Genomic DNA, 19,001 nt, shown 5'->3' with positions numbered 1-19,001 from the left:
AAAATTCCAGTAAAAATAAAGATTTTTTTTTTTCATATCTCCAGAAATCCTGTGAATTCCAGCTCTTGGATAGCCTGGGTTGCTAGAATTCAGAAAGTCCATAAAGTATCATCCAAAGGGAATAGTTGGTAGGGGTTGTATTTCTGTAACAGAGGTGCAAGCCTTAGCAGAGTTATACAAATAAATGTAACACTTCCTTTGGAGCATTTTCCTCATGGATGGTCATCCACAGAGATAAATTTACACTAGAGTAAGTGTAGAGTAGGCCAGCTGACAGGAATTGTGGATAACAGAAAATTTCTTAGGAAGCAATGCTAAAAGAGCATGGTTGGTTCAATTAATTAGAATAAATATGTTAGGGAAGGGGGAAACACCATTAAAGGAAATAACACAAACACATCAGCGAGGGTGAAAAGCTGTTAAAAATAAAGGAAAACATCAATATCAATTGATCCCAAACACATTTAGCCTGGGAAATGGAAGAAAGCTTCCAGGCATCAGCAGAAAACAAGTTCTGAAACTGCCTTTCAAGAGCAGGCAGTGTGGATGCAGAAGAGACCTGTGTGATGTTTCCTGAGTCTGTCAAAGTTCAAATCTTGTTTTCCTAAAGCAGAAGTCAGTTTTGGATGATGCAAGAAAATCCCTTTTGACTTCTACTTTCTTCTAAATAATCTTTAAAGAACTCTTGTGTGACCTGAATGAAAGAGCTCAGTAAGGTGACCAAAGGACGTTTTCTTTATTTTAACTTCAAGAGTTCAAGAGTTAAGTTACTATTTCAAGTAAGTGAAATAGTTGGAAACTCAGTATATTTGAATCATATCATTAATTAATGAGTGAACTCTGCAGCTACTGCAAATTTAGGAAATTACTTAAATGTTTCCACCTTGAGGTAGCTTTTTAAAGGATTTATTAACATGGATTATAGTCTTGTGTGCTAATAAAACCAGTTATTAATCAGGTAATTTCAATATTTAACTGTGATTTTCCAGTTTGGTATTTTGCTCTTTGTCATGATTATTTTCCCCCTTTCCTTGGCCACATGAAACACTCATTTGAAATAGGAATTTTCTTTTTCCTAAAAAAAAATATGCAATTTAAAATTTCTTCTCTCTCCCTGCAGTAAGATATCTCTAAGATATATATCTGAAACTAGCCTGGTTTGAATTGAATGTATCATCCCAAGTTTTCCCCACAAAATATTTGAAGAAGTTACTGCAGTTATCCTAATTTTTAAAATGAAATAGCATTTCATTTTGAAATACAAATTTCTGTTTAAAAATGGACCATTTGGACAGGCTCAGAATACTTTTTTAAATTATTTTTTTAAGAGAAAAAAAAAAAGTAAGGATTAATCCATATATTTACAAATCAGTTTATTCCAGTGAAATACCATTTTCACTGCACAGTTGCTAACTGGCTCTGTCTGTATCAGTGAACAACTCACGTTCCTCAAATAGTTCTGCCTTTTTTATTGTCTGGACCATCTGCTGTGCTGTGAGCAGCTACTATTTTGAGCCTTTTCCCTTTAAGTACAAGTTTCAGATTAAATAAAGCCTTTGTAAAAGCAGAAATTATTGCCAAAGCATGTTCAGCAGTGTTGATGTGCTTTTGTGGTGGTTTTATTTTTTATAAAACCTTTTTAGAAATTTCAGGCAATAATGATAGCACATCCCTTCTAATGATAGTAGCATGAAGGACAGGATGATGTAATCATTCCTGAACTCATTCTGTAGATGCCTCTCAATAAGTTGGTTGCAAATCTTTTGATGAAAAAAGAGCTGAAAATAATAAAACAAATCTTCAATAAGTGTTGTGAAAACTTCTCAAGGAGGTTATTGATGGCATCATTAGAATAACAAAGCAAAAGCAGAGAAATTCAGGTTGGGGCAGCAGTTGTCACACATTTCTGATGGCATTGGTGCATTTCAGGCCTCCTGACCTTCCCCATTCCAAGGAAATTATCTGTCTCTGCTGGGAGGAAAGGCTGGGAGAATTGGGATTTTCCAGCCTAAAAAAGAGAAACTTTGGGGTGACCTAATTGTGGCCTTGCAGTGGCAGAAGGGAACTACAAGAAAGATGGATGGAGAATATTTACATTTTACAGATGCAGTAGCATTTATCACAACAGGTCCATCTCAGCAGAAGAAGAAATCTATTAAAAGGAGAGAATTCAAGCCTCCAGTATGAGTCAGTTAAATTTCAGGTTTAATGTTTTATTTTAGTTCAAAACTATAGGCAAGTAACTGGATTCAGCTATGATTAAGTACTGTCATTGCCTAATTCCCACTGGGGAAACCAGACAATTTTCCTTATTTCAAACTAATTTGACTGAATTTGAGTTGTTCCAGTAATTCCAGCAAAACCAACACATCCAGTGACTCTTAAAAACTGGCATTTAAGGTCCCTTCTATACTTATTTTAATTTATAACTTGGTGTAGCACAAACCTCAAATTCTACTTTTCAGCTTTTGTTCCCTAATTCAAGTGCAGGACTCCTGTTTTTCTTTTCCCACTTGTTTATTCTGTCTGTTGGGTGCTTCAAATTGAGGATAAGAGCAGAGCCTCTGCTCTTCCCTTCCTTTTCACTTTCCAGATATACCCAGAGGCAAAGTGGGGCAGAAAAATGTGAGAAATCACTGGTGTGGATTGTGTTTGGTCAAAGGTTGGACTTGATGATCTTGAAGGTCTTTCCAACCTTACTGATTCCATGATCCATAGTGCAACTGAAGCACTGTGGAGGTTTTGGTAAATGAGTAGTGACAGGGTTTTGGGGTTTTTTTGGGGTTTTTTTTTGTTTTTTTGGTTTTTGAGATGATACATCTGGATACCAATTTGAAAGTCAAACGAGTATTTGCTTTTCATTTTTAGCTAATGTTCTGTGATAAAGATGCCATGGCAGTGGTTCTGAGCATGAAATTGAGGGAAATGCACTCGTTTTCCTGCTCACCCTTGGAAATGTGTGTGGTGCAGCACTTGTAAGCAGAAGAAATGCTCACTGTAAATCACACTTCTGGTTAACGCCCAACCCAGGGGTAAAATGATGTCAGCAGAAATGTTTTAATGAAAAGTGCTCTTTTTTCTCTGCGAGGGTTTTATTTTATTACAGGTTCCCTTCAGATTTCTTCAGTACATATGTATGTGTTGATTATCTTCCATTTGATGCATTAATCTAAAACTCAGAGAAATACTGCCTGTAAATTGAGTATATTGAGCAGTTCTTCCCTTGCTTGAAAACCCGAAGATTAAAACTGTGAATTACCTAAATAATATCAACAAATATTTCTCTTAGCTGTCTATGATCTCTGAAACACAGTGTTAATTTATCCCTCACCACTTGAAAACTTAATGCATTGTGTCTTGGTTTATTTGCCCCATTTGTGAAATTGTCTTTGAATGTTTTACAAATAAAATGCTCTGTCATTGCGATTTCAATATCTTAGTGATGCACAGGAACATAATGGAATTTTATCTATTTTCTTGATTTGTAAGCCAGAAGAATCCCCCAAGTGGGCAAAATATACTAACCAAGTCATACATGTAAGTAGGTTAAACTGCTTCAGTATTTGTCATTAACATGGTGGGAATTAAGGCATTAAATTCACTAAGTGTGTGTTTTTTTCAAGTACCTCAGCTGCGTTAGTGCTGTTCTCTTGCTACTCACATTTGAAAATGTTGTTGTCACTGTTGTCCTTACCCAGTAGCTTTGCATTTCATGCTGGTCACTGACTTCTTGATTTTGCATCAGTTCCAGCTACTGCAGTTTGTCTCAAATGCTTCAGTGTTTAATTTTAAAGATACCCTGGCAGAAGAAGCACTTTTTCCAGATGACAGCTTGAAGATCATGATGATTTTATTGGCATTGCTAATGTTAACTATAGTGTAAAATATTGGTAATTATTGCTGGGTTCTGGCAAATTATGTTTTTTCCCATCTATGTGCATCATATTTTAGCAAGCAGTTAAGGTCTTCAAAAACAGGTTATTAGGTATTTTCTGTGCATGATTTTGACTGTGAGAGAAATGGGATCAAGATGGATGCTGGGGCTGTAGAGCAGAAAGAGGGAGCTCTTCAAATTCTCCTTTTCTACTGTGATCTGTGAGTTTCCAGGTTTCCTTTCTGTTTGGCTGTTGTTTTTGAGACATAATAAACAGATGATATCTAAGTAAATAGCAATGAGTGGATCTTGACAGCTTTATTATGGCTATTATGTTATGGTATATTAAGTTTTTAATGAAATAAAATATGGCAGATTGCCAAATTATGTGATGATAATTTCAGGAAGCTGTAAACAGGTTACTCAGTAGTTCATAATTGCTGCAGGTAATTTAACATTCAGGAAACTTCCACCCACTGATAGCAATTAAGATTGTGCTTTGGCTATGTGCATTGATTACGAGTATCTGATCAAGAGAATCTCTCCTTTTTTTCCTTTCATGTGCTATTTCACACTTCGCATTTTACCCTGCTGGCAGCAAACCTTGCCTTTTTATTTCGCATCATGGAATGTGTCAGTGGAAAATATTGTAACAATACATAATCTACCTGTGAATAACCTCACTGCATGTGCCAGGACTTTCAGTGTCAGAGAAAGCTCAGCTTCTGCCTGCAAGGAAAATTTCCTTTATGGGGCTGCCTGGTGGAAAGTGGTTGCCTGGAAAGGACACCTTTCAGCTCTAGTTTGGCCAACACAAAGCCCTCAGCATTTCTAAATCTTGCAGTGAGGCTGTGCGGGAGAAAATCACCCTGTAGATGTGTAGGGATGCTGCCAAAATAACCAGAAAATGCAGGAATTTCCCACTTGTTGTGGGTCCTGTGTGAGTGCTGGCTGCAAGGCAGAATGATCCAGGGAGAACATCCCCAAGGATGTTGTATTGTATTTTTTTCTAGGGGAAAAAAACAAATCCTATTTCAAATGAGTGTTTCATGTGGCTAAGGAAAGGGGGAAAATAATCATGACAAAGAGCAAAATACCTAACTGGAAAATCACAGTTAAATATTGAAATTACCTGATTAATAACTGGTTTTATTAGCACACAAGACTATAATCCATGTTAATAAATCCTTTAAAAAGCTACCTCAAGGTGGAAACATGTAAGTCATTTCCTAAATTTGCAGTAGCTGCAGAGTTCACTCATCAATTAATGATATAATTCACATGTACTGAGTTTCCAACTATTTCACTTACTTGAAATAGTAACTTAACTCTTCAACTTTACCATGTTCTTCCTTGAAGTTAAAATAAAGAAAATAACCTGAAATCCCTTTGGTCACCTTACTGAGCTCTTTCATTCAGGGAATGTTCTTTGAGGTCACTCACTGCTGGAAGGGACACTGAGGCAGGCTGGAGGCTGGGGAATGGCATATCTGAACAGAGCATCGTGTTCCACACTGTTAGCTTGGATAACACATAATCACAAAGGTTATATGCAGGTGCCTTTTATTCAAACTTAAGAAGACAGGGGTGATTACCCAAATCTGACTTCAACATTGATCTGAAGCGAATACATTTTATACTCTTCCCTTACATAACAGTGGTATGATCATATGTTAATCACCAACTTAACATTGTTCCATTGTTTTCCCCCAAGCATGACTTTAAGCCCCCCTCCTCCCGCAATATTTCGGATTTATTTCGCAGGTTTAACTGAAACAATCCCTGATATTTTCTAGACAATCTTCATGACCATGTCACCCTGAGCCTGTTCATGCAGTTCTTACCTATCCCCGTTTGCAAAGCCTATTTTAACTAACATTTTAACCCTGCGTTAACAACACCACCACCCCAAATCGAGCCCAGCGCATCAGCAGCTCTAGGAGATCCTGCCTGATACAGCTGGGGCAGAGGGTGGCTCGGTTATCCCTTTTTTTTTTTTTTTTTGTGGAAAATCCTCTGCCTCCCAGGCCTGTGCAGCTCTCTGCAGTCCAGGCCCAGGCCAGGAGAAGCAGCGCTGCCGTGTTGCCACGGCAACGGCAGGGCCTTGTCAACACCTCTCTCCCTAATAGTGACAAATGGTACTTATTACATCAGCACTAATTTCATCTGATCCCTTTCAGATGAAGATACTTAGTCCTTGCTGATCAAATTGTGTCGCTGTAATTACTGAGAACAGACCTTATTAAATGACAGCGCTCCTTACTCATTGCCTCGTCTCATGCTGGAGTTTATCACTTTCCCTCTTTCCCTGCTTTTTGGGGTGCTCTTCCTTATCCCAAGGCAGTGGGATTTTGCTTTCTTCAAGGACAGTATGTGTCTGATGGGGAGGAAACTGCATCTGGTTTCTGTATTTTAATTTAGGAGAAAGAATACGAGCCAGGCCTTCAGAGAGCATGAAGCAGAGCTGTTAAATGTGTGTGGAACTGCACAGCCCTTGCTACAAAAAAACAACAAAGAATAAACAAAACAAAGCAAAAACCCAAACAAAAAACCCAAACAAAAAAAACAAAAAGAAAATCCCACAAAAAAGAAAGAAAGAGAGAGGGAAAGAGAGAAAGAGAGAAAGAGTGAAAGAAAGAAAGAAAGAAAGAAAGAAAGAAAGAAAGAAAGAAAGAAAGAAAGAAAGAAAGAAAGAGAAAAAGAGAGAGAAAGAACGAGAGAAAGAGAGAAAGAATGAATGAGAGAAAGAAAGAAAGAAAGAAAGAAAGAAAGAAAGAAAGAAAGAAAGAAAGAAAGAAAGTCAGTCAGTCTATGTTTGTGTAAAGTGGCCTAACTCTAGGTTAGGCTGACTGCATTCTTTTAAGAGCACATGGCTGCAGTTATCTCCTTATTGTGCTATTTGATGTTTGAGGTTTAATGAAAGGCTTTACACAAGTGCAGAGAAATAATTAAGGAACATCATCTAGGGAGGAGGAAATTGGACTGGAAATGCAGAGGATGCAAACCATTCTCTGCCACTGACCTGCAGGCTGGTGGTGTGTGCATTATTTTCCCCTACCAGCTTCGAACAACACACAGAGCTCTCCCAGTCTGGAAAGCACTGAGAAGTCCTGCACAGTGAAAATTGTGACTTTCAGGGCATCACGACATTCCACTCTCTTACAAGAGAATCAGAAATATGGAGCCTGGAGAACAGGAGGCTCAGGGGAACCTTGTGGCTCTGCACAACTGCTGCCAGGAGGGGACAGCCGGGGGGGTCAGGCTGTGCTCCAGGGAACAGGGACAGCAGGAGAGGGAACAGCCTCAGGCTGGGCCAGGGGAGGCTCAGCTTGGCCAGCAGCAGGAATTTCTGCATGGAAAGGGTGCTCAGGCCTTGGCAGGAGCTGCCCAGGGAGGTTTGCAGTCCCCATCCCTGCAGGTGTCCCAGGAAGGCCTGGCTGTGGCACTCAGTGCTCTGGGCTGGGGACAAGGTGGCCATTGGGCACAGCTGGGACTCCATGGGCTGGGACAGCTTTTCTGACCTCAGTCATTCTGTGTGATTCTATTCTGTGATTCTGTGATCAGGACCCCCTTGTCACAAAGAAATTTGATAAAATGTGCTTTGCCCCTGAAGATGTTGGAATTTAAATTTGCTTTGTGGTTTTCCTGCTCTGCCTGGTGCTGTCTGATGAAATTGTTTCTTTCTAGCTTGCAGGTTCACTTGATTTTTCCTGAATTTGGGGTGCCAGGTTTTCATTTGATACCCTTCTGCTTGAGAATAAATGGAGCATTGAATTGAAGAATGGTCTTTTGTTGTGGAATAATCAAACTGGCAGGAAAGGGAAGTTCAGTAGCATCCAGGTTAGCACTCAAACTCTCACACCATTTTGAAAAAGATTACTCTGAAAAATAGTGTGACAAGTGGCACAGCATGTCACAGGGCAAAGAGAATTTTAAATAAAGGTGTCCTTCATTTCTGTCACTGTTTTAAAAAGGAAAATTACTTTAACAGATGGCACATGACAATGTTTGGTTTTTTGGGTTTGTTTTTTTTTTTTTATCTTGGCATTATACAAAAAATTCAAGATTGCTATCAGTATTATTTCTTGGTCATCTCATTAATTGACCATATAATTTTAGACATCTGTGTTTTTCAAGCCTATATAACTCTGAATATCTCCTTAAGGGATAATAACATTATTTTTCTATTATATAATAAATAAAGGATAAAAACCCCATTCCCCTTATCACCAGAAAAAGTCATTAAAATTGTGGCAACTAGTATATGTCACAGCTAGCAAGAAGTGGGAGATGCCAGAAGAATTCCTTCCCAGGGTGTAGATAGAAGTGTATTGTTTCTTCTTTCAACATTTATCAGAGACCTTTTAGCCAAGTTATAATTTGGGACAGTTGTAAAGTGTTTAGTTGGTTTCAGGATAACAAATTATTATTGATTCCCATGTAAAGGTTGAAGGGTTATGTTGTGGTTGGTTGGTTGGTTGGGTTTTGTTTGGGTTTTTTTTAAATTTACATTAGGGTTTGGTCTTTTCATAGACTGAGAATTGAATGGACTTTGTGATCCCATGTTGACTGTGCCTGATGAGTGCTTTATTTTATAACTGCCACGTGTAAATTGGGTAAAGCAGAAAACTTGATGTTTCCAAATGTCTAGGAGACTGAAGCAGCTGTATTTTGTATTAGGTCAACACTTGCAGAATTTTTATGTAGCTCATTTTCATTCATATTAAGGAAATTCTCTTGTTAGTAAGTGAACAAATATTCCAGATTGCTGAATTCCCAGCACAGATTCCAGGGTTACCATGCGATTTTTTAAAATCTCCATTTAATTACTGGAACATAATGGCGGTTTTTCAAGGCAATGACATTTGGTGGGTCCTCTGGGAAAATGCAGCCACAAATCATCTCAACACAAGAGTAGGTCAAATGGTAATAATCAAGTCATATTCATAACTCATTGGAAATAGACTATTCTGAAATTGCTACCTGATACAGAACTAATGCCTCATTAATCAGAAATACATCAACCTAGGAACACTGGTTGTGTCAGCTGGAATTATGAATGAGGTTGCAGGGAATGCCAAGTGCAGTGTTGCATTCAGGTGGATGCAGTCTTGTGTAGACTTGCACATGCTTAGAGAACTCATTTTCATCATGTAAATAAACCTAGAATTATGCAAAAATATGTTGAGAGGGAAAGAAGCTCTGAAGCTTTATGCACTCAGTGAAAGTAGCCCAATAGGGCAAACCTCTTTGGGGTACATCTTTGAGCACAGTGAAAGGTTCCATTTCAAATAAGTGAACCACAAAGTTATCCTTGTCACTGCAGAAAAAGGAAGATTAACTAATGCAGAAAACATACACACACACACACACAGAAACAAATATATATATATATTTGCCTAAACTGGAGTGCAGGGAGGTGATTCTGCCCCTGTGCTCAGGTGAGAGCTCACCTGCAGAGCTGCTCCAGCCCTGGGGCTCAGCACAGCAAGGAGCTGGAGCTGCTGGAGAGAGTGCAGAGGAGGCAGCAGGATGAGCAGAGGGATGGAGCATCTCTGCTGGGAGGAAAGGCTGGCAGAGCTGGGATTGTTCAGCCTGGAGAGGAGAAGCTTCAGGGACACCTAATAATGGCTTTTTAGTGCCTGAAGGAGCTAACAGGAAAGATGGAGAGAGAATATTTCCAAGGGGTGGACTGACAGGACAAGGGGGAATTGCTTCAAACTGACAGAAAGTAGGTTTAGACTGATTATTAGGAAGGAATTGTTCCCTGGGAGGGTGGGGAAGCTCTGGCCCAGGGTGCCCAGAGAAGCTGTGGCTGCCCCTGGATCTTTGGCAGTGTCCAAGGCCAGGTTGGCCATTGGAGCTTGGAGCAGCCTGGCGCAGTGGAAGGCGTCCCTGCCCATGGCAGGGGTGGCACTTGATGAGCTTTAATGTCCCTTCCAACCCAAACCATTCTACCATTCTGTGTACTTCAGACCTTTCTTTTCCTGTGCTTTGGGCATTGTGCAATCGAGTTCTTGTGCATGAGCCAAACACCTACTGTGCTCATATGTGCTGAGTCCAATTTAAAATCCTTAACCCCTCAGCAAAACTTCTTCAGGCTCAGCAAAATTGCACAACTACAAGTACAAAGGCAGTGGAAATCCAGATGTCTTAGACTGTAGGTAATACTTCTATGTGCAAGTGGACTGCTAGTCCTGAGGTCATTTAGTTGATCTGTGTTTCAGTCCAGCTCTGAAATCACCTCTGAAGTCCCTCAAGTATGAAAATTGCAATTTGTAAGTGTGTACTTCAAGTTTAGAACTATTGTAAGTGAAATAGTATAGCCTTTGGTTTTAAAACTTTGATTTTAAGACAGGAAGATGATTCCAGCTGTTAGGCATTGAAATAGCAAATTCTTCCAATTGCTCATAAATTCTTTTATGGATGGAAATATGGCACAGCAATGGACGTGTATTAAAACAGTATAAATACTACCTTGATCCTTTTGCAAAATGTAATAATCAATAAACTCAGTTATTTTCAGTCCGAACAACAAAATGGATTGTCTAGGCTTGCATGTTAATGCTTCAGTCTTCCCACCAGTGCGATGGCTTCAGAAATATTTGTACGAAAAATTAAACTTTCTCTAATTAAAATATTAAGCTTCTGAAATTTCCACAGCATCCCATTTCTTATGTATTTCTGCTTAACTATTTGCAGTGATAAGACTGTGGTTTTTTCCTTGGCATTTTCAGTCGTAGTTTACTTGGAATATAAGAGTATTTTTGGTAGAAGGAGGAAAAAGCAATTCATGCTGCATACCTTTAATGCTGATTTTCAGTATGCAATCTTTAAAACAGCTGTCCTACCTGATGGTCTTTTATGACACAAAAATAACGGATTTTGGGCTACTAATTCTAAAAAAAATGTGATCCTGGGGTGTTTCAAATGTTGTGGCAATGGTTTCTTTATTTATAAACCTATACTGTCCTGGTGCCTAATAAACAAAACTTATGGAGGACTGTAAAAATTCAGAAGGCCTGCTGGCTTTGCTCTTCTCTTTCCCTTTGGTGGCATATGTCAATTTAACATGTGCTTTATGCACCTTCTCTTTATGAGCAGCATTTCTGAGGAAAAGGCATTATGTCTGGCAAATATGTACTTTGTAAAATATATGTGGCTTAGTATATGTAGTGGAAAAAGGAAAGCACTAAGGATGGCTAGAAAATGCAAAATCATATAAGAAATAGTTCTGAATGTGCTGTCTGTTATCTGAGTGAACAAGGTGGCTGATCTGTAGGGGTTTTGCCCTTAATTTATATTGCAACACGTAATGAATTTTCTGTCATTTAATATGTATTCTAATACTAACGGGAAGTCAAAATGTTAAAAGCTGTATTTTATGCCACAGGCAGGATTAAAGGTATCCTATTGTTGAAGAACTAGAATCATTAATTTTGCGACAGATTTTAACACTACTTCATAAAAGAAACTGCTGATCAAGCTTTTGCTAAAGGTCCTCAGCCCTTGTCATTTTTATTGCACAGTTCTCAGGGGACTCTTCAGAGCAGGGAACCTTTTGTTTCAGTCTCTGCATTGCCTGTTCTGTGCTCCATGACATGGTCCAGCTGGGACAGCTGCTCACAGGAAGTGCTGTGTTTAAATAATTGAGTTCTGACGTATTAAATTTGGGTGTTTTGAATCCATACAATCCATAGGTGTTGCTTTATGTCAACACCTAACTCAGGTGTTGTAACTGCTGGAACGTCACTTGAGTCTGACACTAGGCAGCTGATGAAGGTTTGGGTGCCTCAGGAAGAGCATTCCCAGCAGGTCAGGGAGGGATGCTGCCCTGTGCCCAGCCCTGGAGCAGCTCTGGGGTGCTGTGAGCAGCTGAGGATGCTCAGCCCAGCAGCACAGCAGCTCCTGCAGCAGGGCAGCGCAGGCTGCGCAGGGAGGAACGCCTGGAGCAGCTCGGTGCCCAGCAAAGGCTGAGGGAGCTGGGGCTGCTCAGCCTCCAGAGGAGCCCAGCTGAGAGCAGCCCTCAGCCCTGGCTGGCCCTGGCTGCAGGGAGCTCAGCCAGGGCCAGGCTCTGCTCCGGGGGCAGCAATGGCACCAGAGGAACGGCAGGGACTGAGCCCAGGGAGCTCCACTGCACAGGAGGCACAGCTTTGTGTTGGGAGTGAGCAAGCCCTGCACAGAGACCTGAGAGGCTCTGCAGTCTCCTCACTGGGGATATTCCAAATGTCCACAGTCCTTCCAAACAATTCCTTGAACAATCTCTGCTCATTTGAAATATGCCTTTTAGCAAAATGCCTGTGCTGGAGAGCAGAAGGGAAGACACCCTGCTGTTGGGTTTCTCAAAGCTGTTCCACTGTGCAAGGGTAAGTTCACATGCAGAAGAAATTATTATTCTCATTTGGAAAAGAATTCAGTAAAGAAGACAAGCTCCTGGTCAAACCAGCAGCAAAAGCCCTCGGTAACAGGAGAAAAACATCTCTGGCTTTGAACTTTCAATGGAGAGGGACTTTTCATCAAGAATTGTAGTCATAGGACAAGGAGTAATGGGACTGACTTAGACATATGTAGTACTTAGACATCTGATTTGCTTAAAATCAAAGTGGAATAAATCTTAACTACTTAGATAGCATTATTGAAGCATCCTGCTTGGAAAAGTATCCTTAAAAAAAAAGTACTTAAGAAGAATTGTGCCACAAAATTAAGACCTAGATAGTTTTCAGCACTCTAAAGCTCAGATAAAGTTGTCTAGTTTAATTCTACATAATTTTCAAACCTTGTAAAATCTTTTTGAAAAGAAAGGAGAAGACAAAGCTTTTTATCTTTAAAGGGGAAAAATCATGAATAATTTCAAGTACAAAGTCAGTTCTAGGACGCTGGGATCTTGCTAATGTATTGTGAGCAGAAAAAAACAGTGAAATTGGATAAATAAATGATTTGTTATAAATTATTTGCAGGGAATGGTGCATCTTCTAGTTACCTGTCTATCTTGCAGTCTTGCATTTATAATGACTTTTTTTCTGCTTTTGTTGCTACAGGACCTACCTCTTCATTTTGTGAGGATTTGTTATGGTTTCTCAATCAGGTGAAGATAAATAATCTGGACACCTTAGGTTCCAATTATAGAATGAGGAGCCACATGAAAGACATTGCCCACACAAATGAATGAGAAGTTGATCATTTGCTCAATTGTCATAGGAGGAGATGATAACGTGGCTGAGAGCTGAATTTCTATTGGAGTATTCATGTAATGTTCAGTTTCTTATATTTTTAGTCAAGATAAAATTAGGGAGGTGTGGGTTTTTTGCGGTTTTCATGTTTTGTTTGGTGGCTAGTCCTGATTATTTCAGCTCAGTGGTTGTCAATATTTCTCTGTGTGCTGTTCATATTTGTAATTTTATGTTTTTGGAGTGAGGGCTGGGCAAGAAAGAGAGTCAACATCTCATTTCAATTGTAACTCTGTGCAGAAAACCATACATGTGCTGAGCTTGAGTTCCCAGAATCTATCCGTGCCAAATATAAAGCATTTATCATTCTCCCACAAAATATTTCATAAGGCCATGGATGAATCTTACTTAGGAGACATCCCATCCACTCCTGCTCAGACAGAAGTGCAAAATAGCCACAATACACTCCTTAAAAAAAGGATGTTTGTTAGATATTCATAGCATAGTTGATTTCAGTCTAATTGTATTTTTCCAAGCAAATACAATAAAATCTCTTTAGCCCATTCCAGCAGAACATTTAAAATACATAATGGATAGAGGTGCAGAGAAGAAAGAAAAACATGTGAGCCCATCTCTGAAAAAGTTCCCTTAAATAAGGACGATTTCTGAAAATTTAATGAATTCTGACTCGACTTGGAGTTTCAACACCACAAATGCTATTCAGAGGTGTAATGAATCACCACCCAAACACAGGAGCTCTGGTCTGGTGGATTTACACACACTTGGGAGGAAAAGAAAGACACAGCTTTTCGATCAGGCTAATGGCTTGGAAGTAGCTTCAGGAGGAGCACTGGTAATCGCATTTGACGGTCTGAATTGATGGCTGATGGCTTGTAAAGGGCAAAGCACTGGCGTGATTGCAGGGAGCTTTTAATAATGCTTAGCAAATGATCAGGCTGCATAGTCAATCGCTTTTCAGATGTCAATATTCTTCCCAGTAAGTGCAAAGCATTGGGAAAAAAAACAAAACCAAAAAAAAACCCAAAAATCTTGAAATCACAGAATTGGAGACTTGGTCAAGATAATTCCAGTGCTGAGAAGAGAGATAAACAAAAAGTCAGATTTAAGGAATAAACTTGATCTAGACAAGGAATAGTTGTAATTTTTGATGTGAGATTTGAATGCTACTTATAGATTCTTTCAGGATGCAATTCTGTCTATGGTTTCACCTTGCTGAGTCTTACAACTGGCTAAATCCTAACTCATGACTGATATTGGGGAACACACAATCAAAGTAGTATTACCCACAGAAAGGTCTTGAGAAATAGACCCCAGTTTCCATTTCTTGTCCATGGGTACAAAATTTGCAAGATTTTTCTTATCTTTCCCCTGTAGGAGCAGGTGGTACAGCTTGTGGATGTGTCCATCACCCCTTAAAAGCAGAATCCACACTTTCTCTCTTCTCTCTCCTGAGATCTGGAAAGAGCTTTTTCTCTTTTTCTATTCAGTTGCAAAACTTCTTGGAGTAGCTGAAAAACCAGACCAAACTAGGTCAGTGGCTTCTCCAGAAGATCCAAGGTCAAGAGTATTTAAAATATTAACGACTTCTGAATGCCTCTGCTTCGAGATGACTTGTAACACTCAAAACAAGATTTTTAGAAGTCATAATGCTCAACAGAATATCAACTAAATTGTATGCATTATGACTATTTCATGGCTTGCTTTGCTCTCACAGCCTTAGTTTTAAGTTTTTAAGTTCCCTGTTGCCAGGAGCAACGTTAGAGAGGTTTGCAAGTACTTTATTACCTGTAGGGGATGGTTTGGGGAACACTACTCAGGCTCCCAGCACAAAGGAGCTTTGGGATTATGTACAACAGGTAATAACATTTTCGTTTCTAATATTCAGGATTTTCTAAGTGATCAGCAAATTGGAGCATTGTCCTTCATCTGTGAATTGTTTGGCCCATTTTTTGTCTTTAAAAATCAGCAGGAGATGATTGAGATCTCTGAGTCAATTTTGTCCCCAATTTATTTGGATGATGGACTGCTGGGACATCACGTATTAACTCTGTCCAGCACTTTACAGGATTCAAATACTTTTGTGATCACCCATTTTGTCTATTTTGCAGCTTTGTTCTGATGATTCTGGGAATGAAGGAGTTTCTTCTTCCAGAGGAAGGGCCTCCTGTAGATTCCCTGGGTCCACTGTAGATTTTGATTCTCAGGGAATTAATTGTGAATATTTTTTTGGGTGTGAGACAAAACCAACAAATATTGCCCAGGAAGGCCTTGTGAAACCTCAGAATCACCCATGCCTACACTTGGTGTTATTGGTTTGTCTGGATAAATATGATATTATTTTATACATGCTCCATATCTCTACAGCTCCAAGAAAACTTGCAAAACAAGCCTCTGTTTTGCTGCATTTGTATTTTCCTGAGGTTCACATTCACATTTTGATGATGAGATGGATTAACTTCCCCTACATCTCGTGCTCACCTGCATTTCCAGCAGATGCAGTGGCATTACTCATTATTAGCCAAAATCAAGACACCTGTACTAAGAACAGTGACCAGCACAAATATTGTGGTGGCTATTTTTTTCAGTGACACTGTGACAAAAATAGCCACAGTATCCAAGATGTAAATTGGGAAAAAACAGTGGTCTTTCACTGTGTACAGACCTTTTATTTTTAACCTACTGGAAATACATGCAAGAACTATGTCAAATTAGTCATTCAGTTTTTCTGTAAGGAAGTGAAGCTCCTCAACCAAGTTCCAAAAGGGTTTTGTCCTTGTGATTCCTTGCAGAGAACTGGGGAGGAAAAAAAAAAACCGCACAAGAAAAAAAGAAAATTGATCTTTTGCTTTATTCCCAGCTGTGAAACTTTCAGAAACTCAGCTGAAATGGGGATATAAAAGCAAAAAATAACTGCAGCTTCCATTAGAATTTGGGAAAAGAGTGACCTGGGTCATCAAGTTCAGTTCTGTGAATATAAATATATACTGCTGAAGAGTTCACAGAACATCTATTCTTAATCTCCAAAAAACCCACAAAACTAAAAGCACTCCCAAAACACTCCCCCAACTAATCCTAAAACTTTTGCTGCAGAGAATCTAAATTCAGGGAAAAAAAAACCAAAACGCAAAAAACAAACCAAAACCCAAGAAACAACAAACCAAAACAACCTGCTCAAAACAATATGACACAATGAAGAGGAGGGATGAAAAACTGACATCCTATAAATTCCATGGCAGGACAGATCTCATAAATAAATTCCCAAGTGGCACAGGGAAAAGTAGAATAGCCTGGTGGACCTTGCCAGTCTGGCTGGCACAATAATTCTTTATTATTCACTAATTAAGAGCAGGTTCAGAATCCTGAGCATGCAAACAACAGATGCCAATTAAGCACTTTAGGTTTCTCTAAGCCTTTGCACTTGAAATGTTGCTCTTTTCTGCCCATCAGCTGGCAGCAAGGATGAGCTCAGAAGAAAATAGATACATCAAACAAGAGCCTGGGGGAAGAAAATTTCCTAAAGCCAACAGTTAATGATTAGATCTTAATCATAGAATCAACAAAATATGATCAGTCCCAAGAAACATTAATTTTTTTTTTTTTTTTTTGCTTGAATTCAATGCCCAAAACATCCCAAACTCTCAGATTGTGTTACACAGTCACTGCCAATTCTGTCCCAAGCTTCTCTTGGGACAAGTAGATTTCCCTGTGCTCTGTTTGAGATACTCTCCATCTTCCAATCTTCTAATCTTCTCCAATTGTCTAGACTAAGTTTTATTAATGGATAACTCAAAGCCATTAAATCTCATTCCAGTAATGCTCTTTAAATTGAACAATTCTCTCTCTCTCTGGCATATACACCCAAACATATGTATTTTGTTATTCACTGTAATATTATTATTGACACATTTATCGCTACATTTATTTTGGCAGCAGAAATAAACCAACTTTTTAAATGTCTCTCAAAAAAAAAAAAAAGGCTCTTTTTTCCTGTGAGCTCTTATATAGCTGATTTTTAATTCTTGATTGAGATGTCCTGTGTGAACAAAATCATCTTGGATTACAGATGATATCCTAGATAAGCTCTTATCTTATTCAATGATGTTACTGCTTCATGATTTATCTTAGGATCCTATTAGGTCCTTTCAGGGTTGTGTCTCACTGGTAGCTCAGAGTTGTCCCACCATCCATCAAAACATCCCCAGTCCTCTCTTTCTCCATCCCTTCAAACTGATGGACTTCAATCTCATTTAAAAAAAATGGTCATTTTGCAGTCAGTTACTTGAGATAGATAGTAAACTCAAATTCAGATTAATTTTAACCTCTGAGGTAGGAACAGTATTACAAAATGTTTCCCTTCTCAGATTTATGATGCCAGGACAAGAACCAAAAATAAAGGAGTGATTTCATCGTTTCAAAATTAAAATTTCCCACATTCTGGGCCAATGCTAGGAATGAATATTCACGGAAAACATCAAGGATGCTTTAGAGAAAAGGAATTAAGCACAAAGTGCGCTTTTCTTTTATTGTCATTTTTTATTGCGCACATTCTTGAAGAGACATCTGTGACCACTTCACAAAAAAAGTGAAGTGGACCAGTGTGAAAAAATGAGCAGTATATATATAGCTTTATATAAACATGAGAATGACTATCAAATTGAAAAATAAAAAACAGAAGTGAAATTATGCTTTTGTAATTCTGAAAGATGAAGCTGTAGGAAATCATAAGTATCTCTACTAATTGTCTAACATAGATTAGGTCCTAACCCAGACTGAAACCAGTGATTTCAGAAATTAGGAGGAAGACTGAACTGGATGTACAACTTTCTTATCCTGATCCCACTAAATCTCCAAATAAATATTTTGGAGGTTTGTTCATGTGATGCTTGGATCAGGCTACCAGCACCTGTTGAGAGCAATTCTTGTTCTGTGCAAGTTTGTCACTGTGTGGAGATTCCCATAGAAATGACAAATGTTCTGATTTTTTTTTTCCTTAAACACCCCTTTAAACTGTTTTGACTTTCCACATTTCTGCCTGGAATTTACCACAGAGTTCCTGCATCCACTTTGTAATTTCTGCATGAACTGTGACTTTTTTGTGAATACCCTGTTGCTTGAATTTTCCATCTTCTGCCTATGCTTAATCAATTCTGTTTTCACCTTCTGATTGGGTATGAAGTTAAGTCCTGCTAATTTCAAAGTCTTTTCCCTCATCATTCAAGCTGTTGTCACTTCGCTTTATCAGTTCCTTTGTTCTAACTTAAAGTCTTTTTTTCATTATACTACCACTGTAAACGTGAGCTTTGTAAATTAATCCTTCCTGCAGCTCTTCCCTGAACCTGACAAATTTTCCACAAAATTCAGTGTAGTTATATTTATTTTTTGTCATCATTTTCCCCCCAGTTCCTATGGTAGAAAATGTTTCCATAAACAGAGCAGAGAAAGCTGCACAGTTATGGAATCCTCAGATTTGCTTTTCTGAACTGAAATGTTAATTGTTTGCCACCTCCCTCTTGCAGGGTTTAGTTCCTCCCCCAGCTTCTTGTGTGCGAATGATTTTTCCCACTGTTAACTTTAATTCATATATTATACATCTCATCCATAATTTACCATAAAGAGGGACCTTCTATTATTTATCACCTGCATGATGGGGACATCCATGTGCACACATGCATATATCCGATATTTTCCTACATAAAAATAAAGATTAATGTATAAATATTTAACGGAGGCTATAGTCTCAGGAAATATTGCTCCTAAAAGTGTTGGAAAACACTTTTTTCTGCAACCCAAATATGTACCACGGGGTACAGTCTGGGTAGAAACAGGTGATGCCACTCCACAGAATATTATTTGTCTTTCCTCCTCTCATTGAAAGAATTTTAGCAACCAGAAAAAGGTGCTCTTTCCTTCTCTCGTTGAGAGAACTTTAGCAACCAGAA

The 19,001-nt window shown here is 38.8% G+C and overlaps 1 protein-coding gene across 1 annotated transcript in view; it reads left to right on the top strand.

The window, feature by feature from the left end:
- Positions 1-19,001, top strand: part of DSCAM (DS cell adhesion molecule) — a 414,994-nt gene that overhangs the window by 209,418 nt on the left and 186,575 nt on the right. The gene's annotated exons all lie outside the window — the stretch shown is intronic.

Source organism: Lichenostomus cassidix, chromosome 1, assembly GCF_008360975.1.
Source record: "Lichenostomus cassidix isolate B80296 chromosome 1, HeHo_3.0, whole genome shotgun sequence".
Classification (NCBI taxonomy): Eukaryota; Metazoa; Chordata; class Aves; order Passeriformes; family Meliphagidae; genus Lichenostomus; species Lichenostomus cassidix.
Note: the sequence above shows the minus strand (reverse complement) of the source record. Positions and strands in the feature narration are given on the sequence as shown.